The sequence below is a fragment of the Haemaphysalis longicornis genome, unplaced genomic scaffold (genome assembly GCF_048455015.1).
Source record: "Haemaphysalis longicornis isolate Haplotype H1 unplaced genomic scaffold, Haemaphysalis longicornis Haplotype H1 scaffold_6, whole genome shotgun sequence".
Lineage (NCBI taxonomy): Eukaryota > Metazoa > Arthropoda > Arachnida > Ixodida > Ixodidae > Haemaphysalis > Haemaphysalis longicornis.
Window position 1 is genome coordinate 87,366,899 of NW_027526407.1, and position 21,672 is coordinate 87,388,570.

Genomic DNA, 21,672 nt, shown 5'->3' on the forward strand with positions numbered 1-21,672 from the left:
CCATCGGTCCAGAATTGTTTTGTGACGTCACTCTTGTCACCCATAAAATTTTGCCACTTCATTGTATCTCTTGTGGTGATGCGGCAATAAAATATTGACAGCCTTCAAAGGCCTTTTGTTAGGTAAAAATGATTTCCTTTCTAAAGTGTTCAAAGCTGTGTATATATTTGCAGCCTGGAGGCCGAAATATTCCAACATATAAATTTTCATTCCTTATAAGAAACAATGATTAGTAATTGGGAACCTTAGGACAGTAAAACCGACAAGACCAATCAATCAACCACTCCAGCTACACTGAAACTGCCTTTTGAATCACAGCAACAAATAGCTACACGTGATGGAGCCACACACGCGGCTGCGTGTCCTCGTGGTCGAGGCAACTAACTTCACGTCCAATCTTGACGCCCTAACTCTAACAGCCACCAAAGCGGAAGTGGTGCCATCTGCAGTTACCACGTTTAGATAAAAAATCCTGTGTATAACTGTAGTCAACCTTGGAGCACGCAATAAGACCTCAGTCAATTTGCAATCAGGGCTGTTAGTCAAACGGCTCTGGTTTTCACGTGGCCGATAGGACAACGGTGAATAAGGGATTGTGTAATAGAGGCCACTGCAACGACGCTGGAAGGTCACTGATTCTGTCATATATTGGATGATATATTGATTTTGCATAAGGTGGCAGCTTTAGGAAGGGACACCATACCGAAGTTTCTGCTTCGGATGAGACAGGCTGGCTTTTTGGCGAGAGCACCAAAGGTTCATTAAAACTTATTTTGAGTTTTTAGCTTTCGGATTTAACACATCAATTGAAACTCGTAGGTATTTTTTTACTTTTAACGAGTTATGTTGCTTTAGACAATGATTCCGGTAGCATCAAATATTATATGCGCTCCGCAAAAGGCGGCGAGCTATACCTAAGATCATAGTATTCCGGTAATTTCTCGGGTGGTGGTGCTGCTGATGTTCTGTAAGCACTCTTTTTTTTTTTAATTGCGACAGTATGCCCTTTGGCATAAGTTCCTACAGGTACAAGTTTGCACCCGTTTCCCGGATGAAGTCCAGAAGACAGCGGTGGTGGGGCCCCCACAGCCATCGCTGAAGATCGGGGGGTCTCCCCGGATGCAGGCCTGTGCCGCGAAGGTGCCGGGATCTCGAAGCACTCGAAAGTAATAAACTTGCCGTTGTTTATATCTTCCAAAAGCAATGTGACCACGAATAAGATATTATTACTGACGAGGCATTTGATAGAAAGCGGAATCACTTGTAGATCTCCAATTTGTGTCTTTCATAGAGACGAAGCGATGTTTTGCCGTACAAGGGAGCAAGCGTATTTTTCTTCTTCATCGTTCCCGTCTTTTTTTCTTCTGCGGACGAGGCCATACCGATTTGGCCACGTGGCATATAAACTGGGTGCATTGCACACGACTCCTGGGACACCCGCTATACGCTATATTGCCTGCGTTTGACGACAGAGATTGTGTCAGCTGAGAGGCAGGGCGGCAGGTAAGAAAAACAAATATCGGCGTGACTGGGGGGACTACGTAGGCAAGAAACTGCTTAGTTCCTGCGCTGCGCACAGAAGCGTAATTGATTTTTTCCGTACCGACGACAGCGCGCGTTGCGGCTGTTGGCACTGTGAAGTCGGGATATCTGGAATGGCAATATTTACGTTGTTTTCAGCGTTTCCTCTGACAGCTACAGCAGGTTTGCTCATTTCACAGTCGAAGTCACAGACTACGGGCAATTATGGAAAGGGATAAACACCAAGGGGTTCTGTTCATTAGATTTAGTATTGTTATTATAAACCACGAGCATGAAACAGTACGGTACAAAAACGGACAGTTATAAACTCACACCTGGCTTTACAATGTAAACCACATGTTTGATAAGCCCACTTTGTTACCACGTGGAACATTGCAATATTCAAGCCTGTGTTGTGACGCATTCTTTAGGGATTTAACAGGGCAACTATGTTTTATTTGGAGCACCATCACATTTTTTATTATTCAACCGAAACAATCTGCCCGCAATTATGTTTTGTGGCGCCACTCTTAGCGCTCATCAAATTTGCCCTTCCATTGTATTGATTGATTGTAGGGTTTAACGCGCCGACGCAACGCAGGCGATGAGGCACGCCGTAGTGGAGGGCTCCGGATTAATTTTGACCACCTGGGGATCTTTATCGTGCGCCAAAATCTCGTACACACGGGCGTTTTTGCTTTTCGCCTCCATCAGAAAAGCGGCCGCCGCGGCCGGGAATCGAACCCGCGACCTCGTGCTCAGCAGCGGAACGCCTTAGCCACTGAGCCACCGCGGCGGGTGCCCTTCCATTGTATCTCTTCTAGTGATGTGGCTACGAAATATCAAAGGCCTTTTGTTCGGTAAAGAGGCCTTTACGTACCGTCAAAGGCCTTTTGTGATGTCAAGAATGATTACCTTTTTAAAGTGTTCAAAGCTCTTTAGTTATATCCCGTTACACACAGCCGGTTGAGCCGACATATTTGAGCATACAAATTTTCAATCCTTATGACAGACAGTGATGAGTGATTGGCAACCGTAGGAAACTAACAACGACAAGACTATTCAGAAACACGTATCTGGGGCTACACTTAAACTGCCTTTTGAACCGCAGCGAGCACTACCTACAGATGATAAAGCCACAGACGTGGTTGCGTGTCCTGTTGTAGTGGCAACTCACTCGACGTCCAATCTTGACGTCCTAAATTTAACTGCCATTTCAGCTGAAGTGGGGCCGTCTGCAGTTACCAAGGTTAAAGAAAAAAATTTCCTGTATGACTGGAGGCAACTGCGGAGCTAGAGCTAAAAATACATCCAATTGCCAATCAGTGCTGACGTGGATACGGCTCTGGTTTGCACGTGGCTTATAGAATGGCGGCAAATAAGGGATTGCACAAGACAAGTCACAGCCAAACCGCAAGAAGGTCGCTGATTCTATCACCGGTAGAAGAGCAGACTGGCCTATCCCACGTTTATTGTGGTTGCGACAGTCGTGCCATGAGGACAGACGATCAACGAACGTCTGCGTACGGTTACGCCTCGAGTAACCAATGTGTCCCGAGCGCGAGCTCGTTGGTAAGTAAGATGGTTCTGTCGAAGACAATGATGCTGGCGTTTCTACAGTTGAAAAACATCGGAGAAGCTGAGAAGCCCGAAAAAACTCCATAGAGACAGCCGTTGCATCAGAGCCAAAAATTTTTTTTAACCGTTTCGACCCTCGTGGTGTCAACTCATGTCACCACAGAAAAGTAGCTCTAGCGAAAAGGGAGCGAAACCAAAACTACTTGTTTTCTGGGGAATGTTGCTTCAAGGAGTAGTATTGTTACAGAGATTGCCGTTGCGGCGTTGTAACGGAGCTGGACACTACAAGAAAGAAACAGCTCGACCTAATGCAAAATTGCGACTTTGAGGCTAAAAATTGAGAGAGGTAGTAGGTTCATTCCCAAGCTTTTAAATCTCTTAATGTGTGCGCCATGAAGCTAACTTCGGGTTAGTAGCCTCATGTTCTGACACAATTTAGAAAAAATTGGAACGAAATTTACTGCTGAGTATAGCAACTGTATTTGTCATAAGCCCTAATTTTTTACCTAAATAATCAATCTGTTTATTCTTGAGCTGTCAGCTTTTTATTTCGGGTTTATGGAAGCCCTTCAATTTAGTAAAACCCACAAAAAACATTTCCGCGCGAAAAAGAAGCTCAGGACTGAAAGGGCTAATCAAAGGGGAGGCCATCAGTGAGAATGCAATCATAAACACATCTCCATTTGGAATCCCGTCCGCATCCGTTGACGTCATTTCCTTTAGCCACAGTGCAACGCAGTCCAGAGAACCATTATGAAATGCGCCACTTGTGAACTCTCCCACTAAACACCGACGGGTAATAATGTGTTTTCGCGTAAGATATCGCTGTAACTTCATAACAACCTAATAAAGCAGCCAACAGTTTCGACGCTGTTTGTGCCTTACTGATAGTGGGATTTGGCACGCAGAGAAGCTTGCGTTGCACGCTCCTTATTTTGCGATTGTCGCTATTTAGTTACGAATGCCGGTCCCCCGACAAGATTATTAAAAACGGTCTTTTTCAGGTGGGTTGAAAAAGGTGATCTCATTTTCAACCGGCCAAAATACCTCTCGCGAGTGGACAACATGCCCTGCGACATCGTATCGGTGGTAGGAAATCATTCGTCCTTTTTGAAGTTGTGTAACGCGAGTTTAATGTTTGCACACTGTTCTTCGGTTGGTTCTATGAACTGAGCAATTTTATGGGTGGTTTGTCTTGATGTGTATCTGAATGTGCAGACGTTTTGTATGGTCGATTTGCTGTAAGGCCGATGTGCGGCTGATTGGAACTTTCTATTATTCTGTAAAGCTGGCCCACCGAAATGCCCCTGGCGCTGTCTGTATCACATAAATAAATAAATAAATAAATAAATAAATAAATAAATAAATAAATAAATAAATAAATAAATAAATAAATAAATAAATAAATAAATAAATAAATAAATAAATAAATAAATAAATAAATAAATAAATAAATAAATAAATAAATAAATAAATAAATAAATAAATCATTGAGGAACACGTGGAGGACATGCTAAAACGCGATGTCATTCGACAATCGATGAGTCCTTGGGCTTCTGCTGTGGTCCTTGTCAAGAAAAAAGATGGATCCATCCGGTTCTGCGTGGATTATAGACGTCTCAACAAAATAACTCGCAAGGACGTTTACCCGCTGCCCCGCATTGATGACGCTCTTGACAGCTTGCAAGGGGCCGAGTACTTCTCATCATTGGATTTGAGGTCCGGCTACTGGCAAGTGCCCATGGCCGACGCGGATCGTTCTAAAACAGCATTCGTAACACCAGATGGACTCTGCGAATTCAATGTCATGCCATTTGGGCTCTGTAATGCGCCCGTGACATTCGAACGAATGATGGACAACGTATTGCGCGGTCTGAAATGGAAAACGTGCCTTTGCTACCTAGACGACATCGTCGTGTTCTCACCAGATTTTACGACCCACCTAACACGCCTGGAACAAGTATTGAAATGCCTTACTTCCGCCGGTTTGCAGCTGAACCTTAAAAAGTGCCGCTTCGCTTCTCAGAAACTCACCATTTTGGGCCATGTGGTTTCGAAAGACGGCGTCCTCCCGGATCCAGCGAAACTCCGTGCCGTGGCGCAGTTCCCAAAGCCGACTACAATGAAGGACCTGCGAAGCTTTATTGGCCTCTGCTCCTATTTCCGGAGCTTTGTACGGAACTTTGCCTCTATCATTGCTCCCCTCACGCAACTTCTCGGTAGAAGTGGGGAAATTTCAGACTGGTCCTCCGATTGCGAAAACGCTTTTCTGAGGCTACGCCGTGTCCTTACGTCGCCACCCATACTCAGACATTTCGATCTACGCGCACCAACCGAACTCCACACCGATGCCAGCGGTGTGGGATTAGGCGCAGTCCTCGCGCAACGACTGGACGGCTATGAGGAATACGTAGTCAGTTATGCGAGTCGCACATTGACGAAGGCGGAAGCGAACTACTCTGTAACAGAGAAGGAATGTTTGGCTATCGTTTGGGCCATCAGATGCAAGCTTCGCCCCTACCTGTACGGACGCCCGTTCGACGTCGGGACGGATCATCATGCTCTTTGTTGGTTGTCTTCACTAAAGGATCCCTCCGGTCGCCTCGCCCGCTGGGCCCTCCGCCTTCAAGATTATGGTATCCGTGCTGTGTACAGGTCAGGACGCAAGCATAACGACGCTGACGCCCTTTCTCGCTCTCCGCTTCCATCGGACGTCGCGAGCTTGTCGACGGCAGATAACATCCTGGCGCCTCTCGCCATAGCGGACATGGCTGCTGAGCAGCGTAAGGACCCGTGGATCACCTCGATTCTCGAGTATCTTTCACGCCCGCCGGCAAACGTTGCTCCAAGATCACTCCGCCGACAAGCTGCTCACTGCACCGTTCGTGACGAACTCCTATACCGCCGCAATTACCACAACGACGGTCGAAAATGGCTCCTAGTGATTCCTCGCCACCTACGCAAGGAAATTTGCTCTTCCTTTCACGATGACGCGCAGTGTGCTCACGCTGGAGTGCTGAAAACGTACGAGCGCCTTAGACTTCGCTACTACTGGCGCGGGATGTATACCTTTGTGAAAAAGTTCGTTAAATCTTGCCCAGACTGTCAACGGCGCAAGACTCCTCCGCAGCACACCGGCGCTCCACTTCAGCCGTTGCCCTGTCCAGCGGGTCGCTTCGACAGAGTGGGCATTGATCTCTACGGCCCACTTCCCAGCACAGCTGCCGGTAACCGCTGGATCATCGTCGCCGTTGACCATCTAACGCGTTATGCCGAAACAGCTGCGCTACCGGCGGCCACTGCTCGAGAAGTAGCGTCCTTCCTCCTTCAGCGGTTCATTCTCCGCCACGGTGCTCCTCGCGAGCTACTCAGGGATCGAGGTCGCGTTTTTTTATCCGACGTCGTGGGGACCCTTCTAGCAGAATGCAACGTTGTCCACCGCAAAAGCACATCATACCACCCACAGACCAGTGGACTGGCAGAGCGGTGTAACCGCACACTGGGGGATATGATCGCAATGTACATTTCCTCGGACCACTCCAATTGGGATCTCGTTCTTCCTTTTGTGACGTATGCTTACAACACCACTAAGCAGACGACCACGGGATTTTCGCCGTTCTTTTTGCTCTACGGCCGTGAGCCTTCATGCATGCTGGACACTACACTGCCATACCGACCTGACGCCTCCGAATTTATGCCAGTTTCAGAGGTCGCTCGGCGCGCCGAGGAATGTCGCCAGCTTGCTCGTCGATTCACATCGGAAGACCAGCAGCGCCAGAAAGCACGTCACGATGTTTCTGTCACAGCTCCAACTTTTCAGAACGGATCACTCGTGTTGCTCTACGTACCGTGCCCGACTCCCGGACTGTCGCCGAAATTTGTGTCGCAATACCACGGCCCCTACCGGGTTGTGGAGCGAGCATCGCCCGTCAATTACGTTGTTGAGCCTGTAACGGCCACTTCAGACCGCCGCCGTTGGGGGCGTGAGACAGTTCATGTCGCGCGGCTAAAGCCCTACTATGACCCGTTCGTATCGTGTACGCCTTAGGTCGCCAGGATGGCTTCCCCTTTCCGACGGGGGTATTGTAGCAAGTATGTATGTAGCTTCCATGGAAATGTGACGGGCATAAGCCATAACGGGCAAATCGCCATATGTGGGTATGCGCCGGATGGCGACGAGGAAGAGGACGCTCTCGCTCATGCTCCGCCTCGCGTAAAGCTGGTCGGTTCGGTTCCCTCCTCCTGCGTTGACGCCTCGCACACGAATAAACGAGCCGATCCTTCTACAGGAACGTCGAGTATCTCCTTTACAAAATAAATAAATAAATAAATAAATAAATAAATAAATAAATAAATAAATAAATAAATAAATAAATAAATAAATAAATAAATAAATAAATAAATAAATAAATAAATAAATAAATAAATAAATAAATAAATAAATAAATAAATAAATAAATAAATAAATAAATAGGATTGGTTTAAGTGCGGTACCCGGCCAATCCCTATCGCCTCCGGCCAATCCCTGCGTAGGTGAGAGACATCCACCCACAGCTATTGTCACCTGAGCGTTATCACGAAGCGTCGGTTAAATTCAGCATCAAACAGAAAAACAACTAAAACGCTACCATTGGTGGGAATTGAATCTGGGTGGCTCGCTGGCTCGCTGTATGAAGCCAACGTCTATCCGATTGAGCCATTCAGGCGCAGTCGCAGCTGTTTGGTTTTGAGCGCAGTTTATGTACAGTCGCGCTCACTGTGACCTACACCGCTCATTAGTATTGAGACGATTATATCGACAAAACAATGACTATGGGCATATACGTTAGGATAAGGTCTGATTCATTAGGACGTTATGCTCCTAATGTGTGCTTCGTCTTTACCCCGGGTGCCAGACAAAGGATCCACAAAGCGGTGAATACTAATGAGCGGTGTAGGTCATAGTGAGCGCGACTGTACGTGCAAAAATAGGAAGGAAATGTACCCCTCCCTCCAACGACGACGGTAATTGAACACTAGCGAAAGCCATGGAATGCGCGTATGAATGAAAAAGGAGAGAGCATAATGGAAGTAGTTCAGAGATGGTCCACTCACTTTTCGGTTTGTTATTTTGGCGCGTGGCTTGATTTTGGAAAGCAACATTCCCGATTGTTGTCTTTTCGACAGAAGGGTAGGTGAATTTTCGGGGCACTGTTTCTTTGTTGCTAGTACTCTTACACGTTACTCCTGTATGTTCGAGATAAACGCGTACTTTTTTTTCTGCCCCCCTTACTCAATGCCCGTTACAATGGGCCTGAAAGAAACTCGTAAATAAATAAATAAATAAATAAAACCTCGATCAGTGAATAGAAAGAGATGAAGTCTTTTTTTATTTATCAGTACGGTTTAAGTAATACTCCAAACTCATGTTCAATTCAAGTTTATACGGTGGTTACTGATGAACGGTTTGCTCCTAGGGTTTCCAAAAGCAATTTTTCGCCAGGGTTAGCTAATATATTTATTTCCTAGAGCGCCGCCTATTATAATAAATTGGCATCAAATTGGCGTAATTTGAAAATGTCTACGCTTGGCCGCAATGCAACTGACTTCCCTCTCTCTAAATATGAGCACAGACCTTCAGCTTTAGTCGACACAATAAATACTAATGTGAAGGTACGCTTCTTGTTTACGCATTTCATCTTTCTTGTATATACTATGCTGTTATTTCTTAATTCGTATAGAAATTTTCCCGATTGTTTGGAGAGATTAAAAGGAGGTGGGCACATATTTGTTTTGAATGCAACGTTATTACGCGACTTCTGTATGTTTCCCGCTTTTAGTAGGTAAAGAAAACGCTTGTTGAGTGGTTGTTGTGGGAAAAATGCGCAAAGAAAAGCACCAAAAACTACACTCCCAAGGAGTTTAAACGGTACCCCAACTACGGTGCTACATTGGCAATTTCAGCATAGTAACAACAGTAACAACCTGCGACCATATTACCTGAGCAGACCTCTATTAGGTTTTTGTATGCAGCGACTATGAATATTTTGCCGTTGAAGCGGGATTTCGGTGTTTTGAGGCTAGAAAATAACGCGTAGTTACTGATCTTCGCAGGAGATCTAAATAAGGCATTTTAATATATGCAGGTTAGGAAAAACATAGGAAAATAACTTTTCTACAGCATCCTGGGTTTAAACAGATCGTGTTGGCCTGCCTCAATTACCTCCGTACTCCAACCCTATTCGCCCCGAGCGCGAACACAGTCGGCCCCTGGCGGCGGCGGGACGAACCGCTCCTAGTGTGGATGGCGCTCTCGCGTCGTCTGCTTTTTCACGTTGCGTGCGGCGCAAGAGGCGTGCTGCACACGACAAAACAACCAATATGCGTGCTCGTTTGGCAGTAAGCAATGACATAGTAACCTCTGCGTGCTCGCTTCCTCTAGAAACGCAAGAATCAGCGGCCGTTGCGGGTTAATGCGCTGGTTTAATTCCACGAAACATCTTCGCCGTGGTCACCGCTTGAGTATGAAACGTGTTATAAACATTGCTTCCACACATTGCACTTTTCTTATTGTTGAGTGCAGTCGTCTGCCGTTTCGGGAACGTCGAAGGGTGCTTTTTGAAGGTGGCGTGGTGATTATTAAAAGGATAAAAGTTTAGTACGCGAAACGGGTAAGAAGCGACAAGACCTGTGCATACGCGTGCAAATTCCACACCCTTGTAAAATTGCGCTGTGTCCTTATAGAAAGAAGAAACAAACAAAAACATTTACACTGCACACGACCCGTGCGCTATCACCCATACATTACCTGACACGTATTTTACATCCGCAAGCGACTGTGTGATCGTGTCCTTCCCGTACCTTTTCTAAAATAAATACTATTTTTGGACAGTCATTGTTTATACTAAGGATAAGGAATAAACATTTATTCAACTGTATCGAGTTGCTAATTTTGCGTATTATTTAAAATACGTTTCTATGGATGCGCAAGAGTATTTAGGGGGGATTTTTCGGTTATTAAGCAGTTGTGAGTTTGCGTCTGTCATGTGGCATTCCGTGTGTCATTTTCATATATATCATTTTCAAATCCGACATGAATCACCTTGTCCAGAAACGTGTCTCACTCAGCATAACCAAATGCCTAATATGGTCACGTCTTAACCTCTTAAGGTAGCCTAAGTTTAAAGAAAGAGGAAAAAACGTGTAATATAATGCACGTTGTTGCCCACATGTGTGAGGGGTGTGTGCCATGACTCGCTGGTTTTTTTTTTTTTCCCACAATGCTTGCTTTCAATACAATTTTGAAAAAGGCGAGCCACAATTCCTGGGCAGTCTCGGACCAAAAGGGGGGTTAATCAGTTTTGAAAATACGTGGTAAAGTACTGCTTTTTCGCCGCAACAGAACACGACGCCTAGTGTAGTTTCGATTGTAAGTAATAGTGATAACCATAGTTTGGCTTTTCGCGTTACATGCGTTCTCTTCTCGCTGCTCTTGCAACGTTGGCAGAACCCCCCCCCCCCCCCTTCCCGAAAAAAAAAAAAAACGAAATGCACAGAATTTTATTTTTTAACCAGTCCTCAAGAAGTAAATGCCAAGACAAAGGCGATATTCAGTTTACAAAACAAAGTAGTTACCGGGAAACCGTTGCGCTGATTCGCAATGAGAAATAAAAAGGAAATGTTTTACTACATCTGCAACAGCGCAACTTCATTTATTGCCATCTTTAGGGTTCGTAAGCGACCTTATACGCAAGAATGCAAACACACATCTCGCTGTTGCAGGCACCTGTTAGATTTTAAAAGTAACGCAAATGGTCAACAGAGCAGCCGTAACAGAAAATTTGTGCTCACTGTGAGGTCCCAGAAGCTTGGTTTGCGCACTGTAAACCTGCTTGTCACTTTACGAAAACCTAGCTAAACATGAGATGTTGATTGTACTGCGTGCGTTGACAATTCAATTCGCAAGTTCACTTGTGACGAAAGCCGTAAATAAGTGATCCGAAACCGTTATTCATCAAACCTTCCTTCAGAGTCGCTAAAATTTCATTTGAAAGACCCGTTAGGGCAGTTACATTTATATCTCTGCACTGATCAAAATTCAGTAATCTTATGTTGCCTTTTGAACACACAAAAAATATCGTAAGCTCTTAGAAGGAATTTCGGGGCAGTTAAGTAGTGTTACCATTTCAGGGCATCCCACAAATGCAAGAATGCGTCATGCTACCAGTGAAAGCGATTGAGATTGCCGTTGTAAACAGAATTTCAGAGATCGAGGCTTCCTGATTTGTTTCTATTTATGCTTTTATTGAAGGCTCAAAGCCATAGTCTGGAAAGAATGAGCTTGCTACGAGCCACAGCGTACAAGTTCATTGTCACAATTACGGCCATTCTGAGATTCCCGATGAGTCGTCGCTTTTTTTGGTGTAGTATTGAAAACTGACTGCCGCTTCCATGCTACACATTGAACGTTGAGGAACCGAACTACAGCATACCACTCTTGTTTGCACCTTTCGTGCGCACATACAGCGAGAAAAAGGCACGAAGCGCGCCCACAGTGTGCATTCTTACGGGCCGCTCAGCGGAGCATCCACACTAGCAGCGCGACGCTGTCGCCACCTACATGTCGAGCTCGCGGCGAATAGAGGAACCATTTTCGCGAAAACCTGAAACACTGTTCTTTTTTGTTCGCCAGACAGAAGGCAATGCAAAGCGGACCTGTGCTCTCACCAACAACTACGATTTAAGTTTAGAGGTGTTGCGAGCCTACCGCCCAAAACAAGAAACAAAACTTTTACGGCGGCGCTGACAAAACGGCGTTACCGTTTTACAACCTGCATTCCTATTACAAGGGGGAAAATATAGAACCGCGTTCACAGCCGTTAGAAAAACTAATTTCACTTGTGCTCAGTACCGTGGCCGTTCTTTTTTGAAACAAGCCCAGAACGCCTTTCGTTTGTGCCACGCACTAACTCTATCTAGGTTTGCGATTAGAAAGGTACCAAATTATAGCCTCGGGGGCCCCCTGGTTTATCAAAAAAGTAAGGAAGCTCATGGTAATGCGTAAGGCTTGAAGGTAGCGACGCTGTACGCAACTTTCACGAACATCAGAAACGTTTATTTGACGATAGCAGCCGATTTACTTCTTCTTCGTTGCCGCAACGACTTTTACTCCACTATTGCAGTTCAAAGCTTCTTTCATTGTTTTGAATTAATTATCATTAGAAATCACCTTGGAGGGGCGTACGCCGTTACATGTTTTTCTCGCTCCGAGCAAGTGTAGTCTTGTCACAATTCAATTACGGCGACGGCGGGAGCACTTCTGATTCCAAAGAATTGTTGCCGCGATTACGGCGAACGCTTGTGTTTTCTTTTTGGCCAATCTCGGCCAATCTCGGCTTGACAAACGTGCACTGGGGACGCTGGGGGGTCTCTTCAAACCACGCACACATGAGGGCTGGGCATTTTCTAGCATTTTACCTGCCGGGTGGTCGCAGCAATCTTGGCCAACCTCCATTACTGGGTATGCTTAGCGTGACAAACGTACGCGGAGAGAGAGAGAAAGATGAAACTTTATTAGGCAGCTCAAGTCCGAGTCGCGGAGTTATCAGTCCACAGAGGAAGGGGGTGTTCCACGGTCCTCCGACGGTGGTGGGCTTGGCGGAGGTGCACAAAGAGTTTCAATGTGGGCAGCCAAGAGGAACCACAGGCTTTAATGTACGCGGGGTACGCGGGCCAGTCATTGCAAGGCACACACACACAGAACTAGGCATTTCCTTGGTTTTGTAAACTGCTGGTCGGTCGCCGCGAGGACCGCGCTCACGGGCATGCGCTCGGTAGTTTCTTGATGCTTTAACGGCGGTCACAAAAAATTACGCTTTGCTAAACAGCTTCGCCCAGTTGCGCACTACTGTTCTAAAAAACTTGAGCAGTTGTATCTGCAGCTCGTAATACATTCAACTGTTACTATGGTCATCACAAGTTATGGGGCAGTGACTGCAAAGTTAGGTCTCTGACCCCGACCTTCAACAGTTACAAGCCTAACAGACTAGAAATTTCGGGGGTTTAAAACACGTCTCAAAAATTCGCCTCCGAAGTACTCTGAGTTGTCTGCGCAGCTAATCCTTCTTTCGTGTTTGTTCCTCGCAACCCTGTCCTTTTGCCAAGATGTGTATGAATTATTAATTTGATATCTCGTCTTTGCTAGCCTGGCGGAAGCGTGTAAACATATTTAGTATTGGCTCCGACGTTTCACGCAGAGCCAGCGTTAAAAATAGGACAGAAATACTAAAAAAAGCCAGCTTGACCGATGGTCTGGCGCGGTTTGTAGTGCGTGTATCAAAAGTAAAACACAAGAACGCACCTATTCTAAATGGAACTCCAGTAACGTCCATACAGTAGAAAGGCCCTGTGCTTCTCGTGGCACTGCCACCGGAACGTGAATAGTGGTTCTGCAACGAGTAGCACCAGTGTCGGATGTCTCTGTTGTTGACTCAGCGTCCACATTATCAAAAGACACGTAGACGAATGTCGCCAAAAGAAGGAAGGAAGGAAGGAAGGATAATACAGTGCATGAAAGGCAGGGAGGTTAACCAGGTTACAGTCCGGTTGGCTACCCTACACATGGGAAGTGGGGAAGGAGGGATTTAAAGAGAAAGAAAGAGTATTAAAAAGACAGGAATAGAGCTTGCGAAGCAAGAAGAGAAAAATTAAAGATAACTACAAAAACAAAACAATAGGCGCTAATAAAGCCTAAACTGAAACGGTAAAATAACCAAATAACAAATGAACAATGGTGCGCAGTGTCTCTACAATCGTTCAGACAGGCCTGTGTCCTTTAACAACCGAAGTAGTGCTTTTGTGGCCTTTTCAGATTGTGATGGGCTACGTCTGTGACACAGAACAGTTTCCGCAGTTCATGGCTGGTTGTCGAGTTTCCGGAAAGCGGTTGACAGGTGCAGTCTCTGCGTTGCAAACCGGACACAGTGACACAAGAGGTGTTCTATTGTCTCGTCCGTGGCGCACACGTCACACGCAGGGCTGTCAGTCATGCCGATAGTGAATGAGTAAGCTTTAGTGAAAGCAACTACAATCCACAGTCGGCACAGTAGGGTGGCATCTGAACGTGGCATGTTAGTGGGTAAGTGGCGCTGCAGGTCAGGATCGAGCGAGTACAGGCGGGGGTTTGAAACCTGTGGCGTATTCCAAACGCGGGCGATGGAGCGCAGTGACCTTGCTGCATCATGGCGCGACAACGGGATGTCGGCTAATTGGGCACTTTCATGGGCATGATGAGCCGCGTTGTCTGCACATTCATTCCCATAAATGCCGCAGTGGCTAGGGAGCCATTGAAAAATAATATTGTGCCCATGCCTTGTTAGAAAGTCATATGCTTGACGAATCTCGGCCTCAAGCTGTTCGTACGGGCCGCAGCGAAGAGCAGAGTGCAGACTCTGTAGAGCTGGCCTGGAGTCGCAAAGCAGAGCCCATTTTTGTGGTAATTCTTGCTTTAGGTAAAGAAGAGCCTCGCGAATAGCTGTGAGTTCGGATGCAGTTGAGGTTGTTAAATTGGACAGCTTGAATTGAATGTCTACCGATCTGGCCGGCACAATTACAGCTCCCGCAGAACTGGAGTTCGTTACCGAGCCATCGGTGTATATATGAATCCGGTCTCTGTAGGCTTCATGTAAAAGCTACATAGAGAGCTGTTGGAGACTTTGTGGTGGAACGTCCGATTTCTTGGTTATTCCCGGGATGGTTAGGTGCACTTCTGGCTTCGAGGGGCACCAAAGGGGCGATGATGGTCGTGCCGCAGGTGTGTATCCTGAGGGGAGGCTCTCGCAGTGAGCGGCGACTATCTTAGAAAAGGATGCCTGTAGTCTAGTTGACGGCAAGGATGCAAGGTGGTGATGAGGCAGCCGATCGAGATGTCTAATGTGAGCCCGGAGTGCATCCACTGCCCCGTAGGTCGTTATCGGATGGTCTCTTGCGGTGCATATGGTTGCCACTGTAGAGGCGCAACGCGGTAGACCAAGACACGTTCGGAGACCTCGGGCTTGCATCGCCTGAATTGCACGCAAGTTGGTTTTGCTTGTATTGGACAGAACGGGCAGGCTGTAACGTAGAACACCGAGAAATAGTGCATTGTAAAGATGTAGCATTGAGCGAATAGAAACGCCCCACGTCTTTCCAGCCAGAAATTTGAAAAGTTGGATAATTCCAGTAAGCCTTTTTTTCAGAGATGAGATTTGTGCTGTTCATGATAAGTCCCGATCGATCACGATTCCCAGAAAGCGGTGACTCTTCACGTAAGAAATGGGGTGTCCATTTAAATAGGTGCTATAAAGAAGCGCTGTTGGGTTATTATGAGAAGGCTCTGACCGTATATGAGGAACTTTTTATCTCGAAACCAACAAATAAAATTTTCCGCAGTAACAACTAATGTGCAATATCCCTATACAGCAAATCTTATTGATATGTTTTTTTTTCTTGGGAACAGGAAAATCAGGCGTATTATGCCAAAATTGTACTGTCGGCAGAGGTTACAAAAGAAGAAAAATATGCATACCCCGTCGGCAACTCGCTTTCATTGAGCAACATTAAAGTAGTTGGTCCATTTATGCTGCATTTTCTCATTTTCAAAGTGTAGGAGTAAATTCTTGTGAAACGGAACAAAATAACTGCCAGTATTTTCTGCATGGCGAGACAAAGGACATCACGAACGACTACAGGGAAGTCAGACGGCGGCAACCTGAACAGCACAAATCGCTCAGCAGAGTGCAGCCAACGATCTATAGGCAAATATAAGCAGGATCCTTCCCGCACTCCCATCTGCAAAACAGAATGTACCGCGAAAGATACGAGAAGAAAGAGTGTAGCTTCTGTGGGCAATCGGGCACGCTCCGGCACGTCATCGGAGAGTGCGATATCACCAATACCATCCCCCCACTCCTTACAGAAGCCTCCCACCGCGCTTCCCACACCCCTTAACGAGCGATGGGAGACCTTGCTAACCAGCCCCGCCTTGAAAGACCAGCTCGTCCTGATCTCCAGGGGCCAGGCAGCCGAGAGAGCATATGGGTCCCGTGAACAGGGAACCACCGCATCCGGCTCGTAGTCGCCGCAATTATGTTTGGCTCAATAAAGTTGTTCCCTCTCTCTCCCTCTCTTTCCCCCTCTCTCCCTCTCTTTCCCCCCCCCTCTCTCTCTCTCTCTCTCTTTTTTTTGTACGGCAATCGGTGTCGTACCGTAAATAGCTGAAGCCAGCCACCTGATGTTTGGTAGCCTTCAATGCCCAAGAAGAGCGTGGCGTTAGTAATCCTTTTCGAATAAGATTGACCTGTCGACATTCCCTCCACCCGCCCCAAATCCCATGAATCATGCAGGCGGGGCGTTTTTCATTCGCCCATGCTTCGCACCTCGCGTTGGTTTCACACCGGGATCAAAAACGTCCAGCTTCTTTCGAAGTTCTTTTTGCTGACCGACAACAGTGTTTAGCGTTCACGCTGGCGAATCGAGCTTTAGCGCAAAGTCCAGGCGCTTCGTCTCCCTGTTCTCTTAGAAAACCAAAAAGGCGGAAAGAGGACGATGAACAACGCGGAAAGCACGAGGCATGGTGATAAGTCTTTAAATTAATTTGTGCTTACCGAGAACATTGTACACATTTTTCCTTGATTATGATACGTTTTCTTAAATACCTCGGTGCATCGCCTAACCAACCATCATCATTGGACGGAGAGGCCACGCCAAGCTGCGATCTTTCTGCCGCAAAACACCGGTGCTGCCGCGGCCTCAGCGCCTCTGTATCGTCTCTGTGCAGATCTAGGCTTGTTCGAATGCTTTCGGTCGAGATATTTTCGCGGTCGTATTATCCAATTATTCGCAAAGATGTGATCGTACTAGGCCCTAGAAGGTGTGCTATGTTTGAATGACATGGGCACCGAAGTTAATGAGAGAGAGAGAACAACATCTTTATTGGCTGGCTAAATTAGTCGCAGATACCATAGGGAGGCAGCATCTATGACTGCTGGCGTTGGAGGGCCTCCATCGCGAACTGGACGGCTCCCCGTTGAGAGTCTAAGTCTTCCTTGCCCACCGCACGAGCAAGATGGGGTGGAAGCACGTCTGTTGGGTCCGGAGTCACAGCACATGTCCATAGCATGTGCGCCATAGTAGCGCGACTAGCACTGCACAGCACACACACATCACTCGGCTGTAGTTCGGGGTGGACGTATCATATACTTCCGTTTATTACACTGCCGTTGATAGCAATTCTGCTGTACAATATGAAGTGCAATCTGGTTAATGCGATTCGGAATAATGCATGTTTCGTCATATTACATTTTTCATTAGCTTCGGCCATACAGGCCGAAGTTAATGAAAAATGTAATACGACGAAACATACATTATTCCTAATCGTATTAACCAGATTGCACTTCATATTGTACAGCAGAATTGCTATGAACGGCAGTGTAATAAACGGAAGTATATGATAAATGGAGCTAACGCTTCGCACGATGTTTGTCTTGTATTAGGGGACCGAACAAAGAAAAACTAATGCGGTCTCATATTTTCCGACCACCGCCTCAATGGAACTGAAGACATGATCGAAAACGCAATTATCTTAGCAGGCGTACTGCCCTTACTGCTATTTTTGTGCCTGCTACATCGGAAAACGCAGCGAAGAAGAACGCAAACAGTTCCTGTATGATCTTAGCGAGGGATTATTTAAAACGACTTGGACGGACATTCTGTCTCGCAAAAACACACGTGCCAAAGAATATTCTCTCCATTGATGCCCCGTGGCTGCACCTGTGCTATGAGGCGTACTGTACAATAGACGGCTGTGCAAATGTTTACACAACGTACGTCTCTCTAAGGTGCCTCTAAATCGCCAAACACTGTTTTTTTTTGTTTTTCGCCCCACCAGAAAACGGCCGTAGTGGGCAAATATTGTGGCCAATAATATTCCGTACTGCACAATAAATTCCCAATTCTCTATGTAGAAATTTCCGTTTTTAAAACGATTCCTCGCAGGATTCTCAAGAATTTTTTGCACGTTTTCTTTTTCTTCTTTGTCAGCTGATCCTTGTTTTGGGAGAATTTCCATTTCGTATAGCGCATTTGGAAGCACCAATCGCATCTACTTTGAGTACCATTGGTACCGTAGAGACTGCTCAAAGTTTAAAAGTGCCCTAATTTCACTACCTCTACTTTTCAGGAGTACTTGAAAAATTCCTAAAGAACGGGGATATGATAATTTGCATCGATGCATAGTTGCAAACACAAATATTTTTTTCAATGAGAGCGGTATAAAGTGAAGTGAAAGACACTTTAATGATCGCCGGCAACGTATGAATTTATTCTTACCTATGAAAAGTCAACAAAGCAATTTGAAATAGTTCAGGCTTTTTATTAATAACATTTATTCATACACGCCCCGATAATGGCGTCTTATGGCTGAATGATGTGAGGTTTATCGCACTCATATTTTTTATATTTTTTCTCGCACTCATATTTTTAAACTTTTTGTACATGTTTCTAAAAAATACCGGTATAAAGCACACAATCACTTTTTCCCTTCCGCCAAAACCAAACCGAATATTCCACGAGAAGAGGATGTTTCCTCCACGGAACTTCACTCATTGTATCCGATTCGTTGTAGACATCACCCGAAGGCTTAGCGGCGTAGCCACACCGGTGGCTTATACTAATCACATATTTATTTACACTTTATTGGCGTGCCACCTGTTTAGGCGAAATACAAAATGCCCCAAGAAGGCACAAGTAGGGTGTGGGCCATGGCCACGGCGCACTTCAGAAATCGTGCAGCCTGATTTTCTCGCGGCCTGAACAGTCGTGGAGAAGGAAGCACACAGTTAATTTTTCCTATCTCCTCAACGCTCCCGACATACTAATGTTACATTGCTTTAACCTTGCACTCTGCTTGTGGGAGCAGCAGCAATATATTCTCTTATTGTGACCATTTCTTGCAACATAGAGTGACCGTCTCTTTACCCATGTTATGACTACAAATAGACCATTGATAGTGTTGCGAGTAATCTACAAGTGAAAAGTGTGCGCAAGATTAGGAAGTCCACAATGAAGAAAGCGAAATGACGCAAATCATGTTGACTGCGCATTATCAAAAAGAAGAGATGCAACGGTTTTCTGGTAAATTGGTCACCATTATTTCTTTTTTTCGGCTTAGTTCCGGATCCCCAGAAGAAAGTTTAAAAAACAGCGGTTTGGGTTTCGGTTCAGTTCCGGGAAAATTACACGGTAGTTTCCAGGTGGGGATATATATGTATGTATTCATGTATGCATAATTATATAAGCGTGTCTGCATACATTCATTCATACATACATACATACATACATACATACATACATACATGCATACATACATACGTACATACATACATACATACATACATACATACATACATACATACATACATACATACATACATACATACATACATACATACATACATACATACATACATAAATACATACACACATACATACGTACATACATACATACATACACACACACATACACACATTGATTGATTGATTGTAGGGTTTAACGCGCCGACGCAACGCAGGCGATGAGGCGCGCCGTAGTGGAGGGCTCCGGATTAATTTTGACCACCTGGGGATCTTTATCGTGCGCCGAAATCTCGTACACACGGGCGTTTTTGCTTTTCGCCTCCATCAGAAAAGCGGCCGCCGCGGCCGCGGCCATACACACATACATACATACATACATACATGCATATATACATACATACATACATACATACATACATACATACATACATGCATACATACATACATACATACATACATACATACATACATACATACATACATACATACATACATACATACATACATACATACATACATACATACAACATTTATGTACAGCTTAGGAGCTGGCAGTTTTTTCCCAGTGCCAGCAAGCTGCGGCTTCAAAGTATTGTGTCCTCTCATCGTCGTAGTCAGGTTTATCTATTCATAGTTTTTCTCTTTGTGGCCACTGTACGAAAGCGGCCTCTATCCAATACTTCCACGAGCTCTTAAGCAGCGCAGTCCGATACCCTTTTTTGCTAAAAGTGCACTGATTCTATGCGTTCCTCGATTTACTGGTTTTGTACTTCAATTTAGAGATTTTGTACTTCTATACGTTTTGTAGTTCTAAGACATGCGGCAAGCGAAGACCACAGAGGCGTCATGTAGTCGCCCTTGCCTTGCTTACCTTGCCAGCAGTGTGCATTCTCCAGTTTTATTTTAAAGGTATTGGGCTGTAAACGTTGTCTGACCAAAATAAATTGAATTGTAATTGAATTCACTTGGGTCGCGAGCCATTCTGTGTATTGTTCGCGAAGCCACACTTTACGACCTTCTTATTGTTTTAGTTTGGATACCTCCCATATGTGTTTGGTCCAGAATGTGAAACTAGAGGCTGGTGTCTTTGAGCGTCACTTCCACCGTTCGTTGTTCATTGCTCGTTGGGGTGAGCTCACTTTTTGTTCTTGGTGCTTTGAAAGTGCACACATTTTTACCCTACAAGCCACCGTCGGCCATACGCATTTGTTGCCGAGCTTTTATTATTGTGGCAGCTGTAGAGTACGGTTCGTTTCTTCAGAGAGCTTGACACATATACAACCGGCCAGAACATCATACAACCGATTTTTGCCATTATTTACTTAAGTACTGAAAACCTGTCAAATATGGCTTCTTTTATAAATACGGTATTTTATTGCCTCTGAATAGAAAAATCTTTCAGAGTTTCTAATTCTTGCTGGAACACATTCATATTTATCTTTAAACATGCGACAAAATACTGAGTTACTATTCGCGAAGAGTTCTTAACGAGTGCCCTCGAATTGCCAAATCGAAACTCCCAAACATGCCTTTTCGGCACGTGAATAGTTTCAGTAATAGTGTGTCCTGTTACTGGTAGCCTTTTGTTATAAGGAAACTCCTACTTGTCTGAAGAAGGGCTTTCGTGAACGTAGATTTGTTGTATATGCTCTCAAACCGCTGTAAGTTTGTCTCAGTACTCTTTTCTCTGAGTTCTCAATCACCGAGGCGGTTTCAAAAGAACCATAACACTTTTATAATCTCCAATACGAAGTGTTCGGGGCGTGAATGTGATTTGTTACTATTCAATCTTCCTGAAAGCCATTGTGTTCTCTGGTATATTCCACGTCAAAAGTGCGTATTCAAAGAATATTATACTGGTAATCAATGAGAATATAAAAAGAAGTAGCGCATGCATATGAAATGATTCACCTGTCTGATATCGCCTTTCTTCCTAAATATTTATTTGTTGGAGTTGTTCTCAAAAATAGCTGACTTGAAATGGTACGTGGAGCACGGTGGGTGGAGCCGAGCTCCCAACAAAGCCAGCTTACTGGATTATGCCATTGTGACAATAAAAAGAGGCTGGGTCTCGAAAGGCGACAAAAGGTGTAACGGATTGGAAAGGATATTGAGTCCCCCAGTGGGCAGGTGTATGCTCCCTCAAACAGCTGTACGTTTGTCTCTTCTGTCTTTGTCTGAGTTTTTAATCAGCGGGGTGGT